The sequence below is a fragment of the Pinus tabuliformis genome, chromosome 4_2, assembly GCF_031772625.1.
Source record: "Pinus tabuliformis cultivar Carrire ecotype Pingquan chromosome 4_2, CPIR1, whole genome shotgun sequence".
NCBI classification, from domain to species: Eukaryota; Viridiplantae; Streptophyta; class Pinopsida; order Pinales; family Pinaceae; genus Pinus; species Pinus tabuliformis.
In genome coordinates, this window is record NC_142304.1 from 682,442,930 (window position 1) to 682,452,217 (window position 9,288).

General features: G+C 38.1%; 1 long non-coding RNA gene across 1 annotated transcript; it reads right to left on the bottom strand.

The window, feature by feature from the left end:
* Positions 1–688: 688 nt before the first annotated feature.
* On the bottom strand, positions 689–1,652 carry LOC149171275 (uncharacterized). The gene is made up of 2 exons (XR_016259551.1): positions 1,562–1,652; positions 689–1,443 (listed from the first exon to the last, which is right to left on the bottom strand). It is a non-coding gene; the product is annotated as an uncharacterized LOC149171275 (long non-coding RNA).
* Between the last annotated feature and the right edge of the window lie 7,636 nt (positions 1,653–9,288).

A 9,288-nucleotide genomic window follows, 5' to 3' on the forward strand; every position in this document is an offset into this window, starting at 1 on the left:
CTATTTTCAATTCAAAGTTTTAATATGGTACCCAAAATGAATTCGAGACAATATAAGAATATGGCTAGATTCAAGTAATATCTTCCTGAATGAGTAAATTGTATTAAATTGAGTTACAGTGCCAGCTCCCATCATTATTTCCAATGCAATCTTCATGTCAATTGCTTTTTATCAATGCCTGCTTTTAAAAAAGTTTCAAATTTCATACAGTAGGGAAGCATCATGAACAACACTACACCTTCTCACGTGTTATCTGGGCAAATTTAGAGGAATTCAAGGCACATCTAACAAATAATGTTGTTTGTTTGTCATGGACTTTAGGTTTACTGATTGATCAACAACTTATGTGGAATAGGGTCAGGGTTCCAGAAACCTAAAAGTAGAGTCTGCAGAGAAATGGAGAAAGTTTTTAAAAGTGCAAGCACTGATATATCCAGTCTAATGGAATATGCCGTTCTGGTTGCAACCTTTGACTGCCCAAATAAATTCAGGAAGAGAGATAAGGTTGCATAGAGACTATGCATAAATATTTTTCGGGTACTGAGTGTGATGTTAGTTCTGAACTCCATGATGACATTATTGATAATGAGGAAGATGAAGAGGAAGTTATCACAGGTTGCCATGATAAACACAATGACAATTTAACACCAACACTGGTGAGGCAGATAGAAATAGGTTAGCATTTACCGCTATGATGAGGCCAAAACCCTCACCAAAGAGATTGAAGAAGAATCCCAAGTTCTCAGAGAGGTCTTCAGGATCAAAAATACTTGCAGAGCCAAAAGCACTAGCCCATCTGGGTTTGCATATCATACACTTGAGTCAGTGTAAATGTGACCTCCAGCTTTAATTAGAAAGTCGGTTCGGCATCATCAAGCAATGCAATGAAACTAAGGAAATCCAAAACACTGCCAAAGCTGCCATGCCATTTGTCTGAATACAGACAGCACATCAAAACATGAAAGGACGTTTTCTGTTCTGCTTTTTTACATTTTGATATGGCATACTCTCAGGTTAGGCACATAGGACTGAGACTTCAAATCAACAAAACCAGGAGAGGAAGGAATCCCAAAGAAAAAACCTAGTTTTGTCATCTCGATCTTGGAGCTCCTCAAATGTGAGAGATCTAGCCAATCTAAAATTCATCTTCTAATAGATCTAGATCTACTGGAAACAACACAATGCAAATCAGGCCAGCACACAGGCTAGTCAGTTCCTCCTCATCAGAGCTTTTCACAATGGCGCTTTACTTCCGCCTCATTAGAGCTTTTCACACCTCATGGAGCTGCCTCTGGACTACTTTACCTTCCAATATGATGTCACTATATCCCATTATTCATCCACTGACGATGATGTTGTGACATTGGCCTACCATGAAACAGTTCAGGTCCTGTTTAGGCAGGTCTTGCAATTCCATTACTTGAACTATACGTTGCTTCTTGGCTGCAAAAGTATCATTATTCCATTAGTTACCAAGTTCATAAGCTAATATCCACTTGATAATTTACCTCTATTGCAGGAACAATTTAAAAATAAAAATACATTCCAACAGAGTACAAACCAGTTTCTAATCTTTGATATCTTTTCAGAAGCTGCCGTTTTGGTGCTTTGAACTTCAATTTAACATATGCATCACCTGGGGAGTTTGGTTTCTACTGTACAAATACACAAAAGCATGTTTAAAAACATTTCGCTATATTACAAATAACTACAAATAAGTAATGCATATTTACCTACTACAAGCTCCGTCGAACATAGCTAGTAGGTACATAACTTTTGCCCCATTAAGATTTTGAAAAAGATTGTGGATCAATAGTATTTAAGATTGTGGATCAATAGTATTTAAGATTGTGGATCAATACTATTTTTCAAAGTAGAGAAAAACTACCGGTTACATAATACATAAAAAGCAAGGAATGCTCTTTCAACAGTGGATTATCCATAAATTTATAATCCACAAATTTATCTTCAATTTAGCTTTTACATCCTAGTTTGCTTACATTGTCTCGACATCCCTTGCAATCTTAAGACATTGAAGGTTTACATTGTCTCGACATCCCTTGCAATCTTAAGACATTGAAGGTCTACCAGGGCCAGTCTGTGTTTGAGTATTTCTTTTCAAAACCCCAGGTCTTTGTCTGTTTCTTGCTTGCCACAAGGACTGCTATACCCTGTCAGATTACTCTGGTGAGCTAATAGCTTTATTTTATGGGGCTGTTCTACTGTATATTATTTTTTTATCATCAACATTATTATATTTGGCGTTCTCAGTCTTTGCATAACATTAAGATCTACATCTATTACAGAAAACAATGTCAGCGATGATCACAAGTCATAAATAATAACAAATAAACCTAATGGATTCAGGATAAAACAATATCACTTTAGAAACAAAATAGAGTATGTATTATGAATTCCAACAAAAATATATATTTAGAAAGCGAGCCAAGAATAACTTACTCCCATTATCAGCCCTGCAATCAAAGATCTTTATTTCCAAGCACATACAAGCAGCATAAAACCATGCAGTCACAACAAGCTCAGAATCAGGGTATCGATACCGATTAGAATCTGTAATATGTATCAATTTCTTCCAATGACAAACAATATTCCTTTTATATTCAACTTTGGCCTCTTCCTCAATGTGTTTGAAGGTGAGATATCATTTGGTCATGGAAGAAACCCTGAATTAAGCATAAATGATATGATATTGAAAAAATACCTCAAGACTACTGGGTTTATTCCACGACCAAGTGACATTTCACCTTCAGCCAAATTGAGGAAGAGAGCATACTAAACACATATTTGAAGATTACCTAAGATATTCAAAGTTGTCTGGGTTGTCAGAAAGGAACCCTCATCAAATGGGGGTGAAGGAAGTCCATGTTCATCATCTGCAGAATCTGACAAGGTATCTGCAACAGGCAAAATGACGCATATGAATAAAAACTTATTTTTAAGATAAAAAATCCCTTCTAGTAAAGCATAGGAAAAACTTAAGTAACTTTGGCAGATTCCCATGCCTGCAATTGCTGCCACAGCGACATTAACAGCAGTCTTCACCCATTCATCTTCAAGTTATTTCCAGCCACTGCAGTATACCACAGAGAAGCAATAAGCACGTTTAAGGCTTTTAATAGGTATGTAGGTAAGTCCAAGTCAGCGGAAATGAACCAGAACGAAAGCCATAAAAGCTGCTCATTTTACTTGTGTTAAGATAAGTTCCCATAATGCAATATAAAAGAAACTGCTGCTGTGACTAAATACTACATTTCTGCATAACCAAACGTTGGAATTCAGAATTAAATCATCCATGCTTCCAATATTGAACCAGGAGGTTTCCGCTTCAAATACCTGGTAAGCCTCTTCACCATATAGACCAAATTTCCTTTAAAATGTGCTTCTGCAGGCTGCAGCTAGTTAACTTATTTCGCAATCTCAGTTGCCGGGATAGAATAAACCATTGCACATGTTGGATATTGAACAAGTTGGAAAAATGGTGTGTGACCTCACATCTCATTGGGAAGAACTCCTCTCATCCCTATTTTACATAAAAGAGGGAGCTGTGTTCAACTCTGCCATGAAGCACATTTTTCAAATGACTGAAGAAGCATATTTTGAGGGTTTCCACTGTGATTTGAATCAATTACAATCTTCTCAAGCACTTGTACAACTGTCTATTAGACTGCAATACAAAACAAAAGGGGATTTATTTTTCAGAGAAATGAGCGAACCCTTGTGCATGAACTTTTCAAAACTTGTTATTGTTTCAATAAAATATGCATGAGTAGTTATGAAACGTATGTTTAATGGTTGCTAACGAAAAAAACACCCATCAAAGTACTATTGATGTACGAGTTGATCCAATAAAACTGATTGATATTTAACTCAGAACAAACACTACCTCAGCTAGGTTTGCAAGAACGTCTTTGATTCTGAAGACCTTCCTGAGGACTGTGATTCTTCTTCAATCTTTTGGGTGAGGTCTTTGGTCTCATCGTAGCTGTAATTGCTAACCCTGTTCCCATCTGCCTCACCAGTGGTGCAGTTTATTTTGTCATTGTATTTAACATGGCGTCCCCTGATACCCTCCTCGTCATCTTCATCATCAATAATGTCATCATAGGGTTCAGCCAAAATAAGAGCATCACACTTACAGCACCTACTAAACCTAGATGCATACAGTCTATGTGTAACCCTACCTCTCCTCGCGAATTCACTTGGGCAATCAGAGGTTGCAACCAGGACTTTATATTCAATCAAACTACATATATCAGTCCCCGCAGCTTTAAAAAACTTTCAATTTCTCTACAGAATCAATTTTTAGTCCCCCTAGCACCCTAATCGTATTACACAAATCCTGGATCAATCAAGAAACTTAAAATCCACAACAAACATTGCTTATTAGATCAGCCCAGGGGCATGAATGGATGGAGCCTTTATTTCATGACCAAATGTAGCTGCTCAAACCACCGAATTTGCCATCCTTCCAAAAACCATAATCTATAGAAAACCCAAAATTGTGCCTTGAATCTCCCTAAATTTACCCAGATAACAGAGTGAGAAGGTGGAGTGTAGTTGTTATTGACACTCTCCTGCTTATGAAATTGAAAAATCTTTAAAAGCAGGCGTTGATAAAAAACAATTAACATTAGGATTGAATTAAAAAAATGATGGGTAGAAATAACTGATACTGTAACTCAAGATTTTAACATAACTATTCATTTACAAGGTAATATATACACGAGTATTGACAGCTTAAAATGACGCTATACACAGAAGAATCATAGCGCCATGAAAGCCATTCATTCATTTATTCTTAAGACATGTGTAGGACAAACACGGCAATAAAACATGCATGTCCAGGAAAAAATAGAACGGTGGGAGCACCACCTCTGCTTTGCTTTGCATTTGTGCAGACACACAAATCGAAACGGTCCAATAAACCTGCATGCAGCCCTATTTGGAAACTGTAGTGACAGACAGGTAAACAGAAATAACAGTACTCCTTTTTTAAGTAGCTCTAGTGGGTTAGTCTGGCTGCCCGCAACTCATGCCGGTCTGCTTTTTCCGCCTTTAATATATTCTGCAGTTACACTCTCTGTTGGGACTTGCTTAATTTGGGGCAGGGCCAAAACAACAATTCTGAGATGCTGCCTTGTATTTTGTAATTAAAATCGGCATATTCAGAGACTGGACGAAAGCGGTAATTCCTGAGACCCGTAGGTGAGTGGCCATGGGAAACGGCATTCCAGTCCCTGCCATGAATTTAGATGTGTATTTAAAATGACAGACTCTGCGATGTTATCATTAATGTAAGCATCGTTTATCACCAAACCGAAGGTATAAATAATGTATTGAAAGAGATGTCAAAATCCAAGCGAACAATCCTTAGAGGAGCGAGAATGAAGTGGAACGAAATTAAAATACAAAATAGTTGTTTCCAAAATTAAAAAAATATGGGGCACTTGATTTCTTTAAATTTGAAAATCAAATTATTATTATTAACCAGGCTTAGTTGTTATTTAGTTTAATTATTAAATTTTGAAAAGTATAAAGAGGTTTTTACAAAAATTAGTTTAGTGGAATTAGCATTCCGTGGAGGGCAAATGTTTTTATTGTTCAATTAAGAATTAATTCACATCAATTTTGGTGTGAAACATGGCGGTGGAAAAGCTTGGGAAGAATGGATATGTTGGAAATAACATTCGCCAAATGTGTTATACACTGTCTGCAACAGGTATAATAAAATTCAAATCTTTAACTTAATAAAAAATTATGAACTGATAATTTTATCGAGTGGCTTGGAATAATAAGTTTGTTTGCCTAACATAGTTAAGGAAACATGTTAATGACTCAAAACCCAGAGATATCTGGTAGGAGTGAAAGGCGGCGCCTTTACAAATCATTAATGGGTAATTCCAAATGACTCACTCTTCCTTGAATAACAATAATGAGTTTGCCTACATTCCTGAATAGTGAAATAAGTCATTGAACAATTCCTTAAACTTATAATGTCCAAATAATCTTATTGTTATGACAATAAAAATGTTAAAAATGAAAAACATTTTTATTAAATATCTACATTATATTTCAATTCTCAATATTTTCTTCACCCTAAATGTTAGATTTAGGCACATAGTTCTCATATAATTATTATTTTGAAATACATTATCTAAATTTACTTTTATATACTATTTTATTAAATATTAAAAAAAAAATTGTATTATATGATTTGTGGGAAAAATTCTATTATATGAAAACAATTATGTTATATGATTAACATTGCAAAAAAGTTGGATCTGGAGCGGAAGTGGGGCTGCGACTCGAACTGTTAACCTGCTGCTTCATGGCTCCCACGGTGTCGATGCTCTCTGTGTTGTATGTGGGTCGCAGGAGCCCCAAAGCTTTTGTGACGGCCTCGACCTCGGCCTCCTCCATTTCCTTTTCCACAGAGGAAGAAAATGAAGTCCCCAAACCCGAACCAGTTGCTCAATCTTCCTGGCGGAACTGGAAAGAAATGATGGTAGAGAAATTGGGAGAGCGCGATTTCATGGCGGAGCTCTGCAACGACTTCCGTCTTTTGGTAGATCCCCAGCTGGGTTTGATAACTTTGGAGAGCCTGAAGAGAAATTCAGGTCTGTTAGGGTTGGATTCCCTAACGGATTCAGAGCAAAGGGCGACGATGAGCGAAGGGGATTTCGATGGCGACGGGGCTCTGAATGAACATGTTTTCTGCTTTCTAATGATCAAACTCAGCCCTTCTTGCATTGCTGAAGCAGAGAAATGGCTTAACAATGCTGTGTGTAGGCACGAAGCAGATCTGCTCCCTCCCGCTGTGAATAGATATAAATACCCCAGATCTGAGCTAGATCTACCCGATCCGGGCAAAAATCAAAGAAAATGCCAAGATCCAAGAGCTCTGGAACTCTGGTTTGCGAAAGGTCAGCGGGACTGGGACGCGCCAAATTTCAGCCACCCGATCCACTGTGCTTTCAAGAAGCATTGTTCGGTAGTGGTGATGGGTCTTGCACAGGCACTCTTCACCAATCTGACTCCCCAGATCTCAGAAGGGGCTATATGGCACGAGGATAGCCTGAATACAAAACAGTGGAGAACAGCTCCCACAGTCTCTGTGGCGGAAACTTCACCAGATCCATGCTTCCAAATCATTATAAAGCCCCCCTCTGGGAAATCAACCCTAATCTGGGTTCAAGCTTCAGACAATGTCTCAAATCTGAAGAAAAACATTGCAAACCACATTGGCCTCCCGTAAGGATATCAACATCTGCTCTCTGAGGGAAGATCGTTACAAGATCACAGAGCAATTGACGACTACAACATCAAGCCAGGATCTAATATTATTCTCAACATGAGGCTACGTGGAGGTGCAACAGCCAGTGGCCCACGAAAACAAACAGAAGGGGGTAGTGGATCTAAAGCAAAACACAGCCCAGAACCACACCAGCAGCACAGAAGCGAAGGAACATCTTACAAGAATATTCTACAAGGGGGAAAATCTTCTTCTGCAGCTCCACAGCAGGCCAGAACAGAACCCAGCCCATATATCGTGGAGCAACTGAACTATACACCTGAACTAACATTAGATACAGCAGAAGTAGAGGAGGTACGTAACATTTACGAAAGACAAGCCCTCATCTGTCGCTTCAATGGTTTCTGGCCAAAACCCATGGACCTTTTTCACTGGATTTTCACAAAATGGTCTCTTAATTGTGATGTCATGCTCTGTTCCAAAGGCTTTTTTATAGTCAAACTTCCTTCAGAAGAGGTCAGGGCCCTAGTAATTCAGGAGGGACCGTGGTTTTGGGGATCTTCAGGACTCTTCATTACACCTTGGACCCCAGAGTTTGATGCAAACTCCTTCATCGTTACCAGGATGCCAGTATGGGTACGACTACATAACCTCCCTGCACATTTTTGGGACCAAAAGACACTCGCATGCATCGAAAACTCCTTTGGCAGATATATTAAAATGGATACTCAACGAGTGGAAGATGGAATCTACACTTTCGCACGTATCTGTGTGGAAGTTGATCTCAGCAAAGGATTACCGGACCACATAGTCCTGAAGCATAAAGATTGTAGCTGGATGCAAACAATAGATTATGAAAATACAACATTCCGATGCAGAATATGCCGGCAGACAGGGCACCTACAAAATGCCTGCCCAGATTTCAAAAAAGATAGCCAAAGAAGGAGGAAATCCGGGAAATAAAAGGGTGGACATTCCCCCCACCAGACCCTGAGGAAGAGGAAGAAGAAGAAGGTGAGGAGGAATTGCCCACCCCAAATGAGAACAACCAAGCAGAACCGCAGGAACAATCTCCACAAGTACCCATGGAATCGCAACCAGAAAAGGCTTTCGACACAATGGAACTCAGTGGAACCAAAAGGCAGCATAAATCGGACACCTCGGACTCTCATAAGGAAAACCCTCGACCCGGTGAGGAAAACCCACTTCAACTCGTTCCCATGCACCCGGTCCATGGAGAGTGGCGCAAGGTAGAGAAGAAAAGGGGAGGAAAACTTGATCTCCCCCCTATCTGGCATCTTAGTGCTCCAGGCATGGTTTTTTATTTATCAGTTTTTCGCTGTACTTGACACTTGTGTCAACCATTTTTTGTCAGGCTTCATAGCCTTGTCTTTGCAATGCTTTGGCATCTACAAAATGTAATTTTCAAAATTAATGGGAATTACGACTTTTTCCAAGGGAAAAAAAATTATGTTATATGATTTTAAAAAATAACTTAGATTAAATGATTTGTGACACTGTTTAAATTAGGGACAAATTTATTTTAAAACAAGCAATGATTTGTTAATGTGTAGAATTTATTAAGATTGCATGAAATTTATATAAGAATATATGCTTATTGGATAGTTATTTTTTTTATATATGATTTCTTTTTCAACATTTTTTCATTAAATTGAAATGTAAATTTGATATAAAATTTTAATTAAATTATAGTATCAAATTGTTTATCTTTGAAAATTATGATCAAATGCAACAAATTAAAACTTCATTTACAAACCCTGTTTAATTATGCATAATACAAAATGACAAACTGCCAAATTCTTTGAGGAATCTCATCAACTAATCCCTGACTATCTAGGAAAATCACATCTGCATTACACTCTTGGGATGCGAAGGCATGGACACCTACACTGGCCATGTTGGAGGGATCTCAGATAAAATAAGTCTTGGAACCCCAGATGCAAGTCTCTTTGGATAAAATAAGTCCTGAAACCACGAATGTGAATCCCAGATAA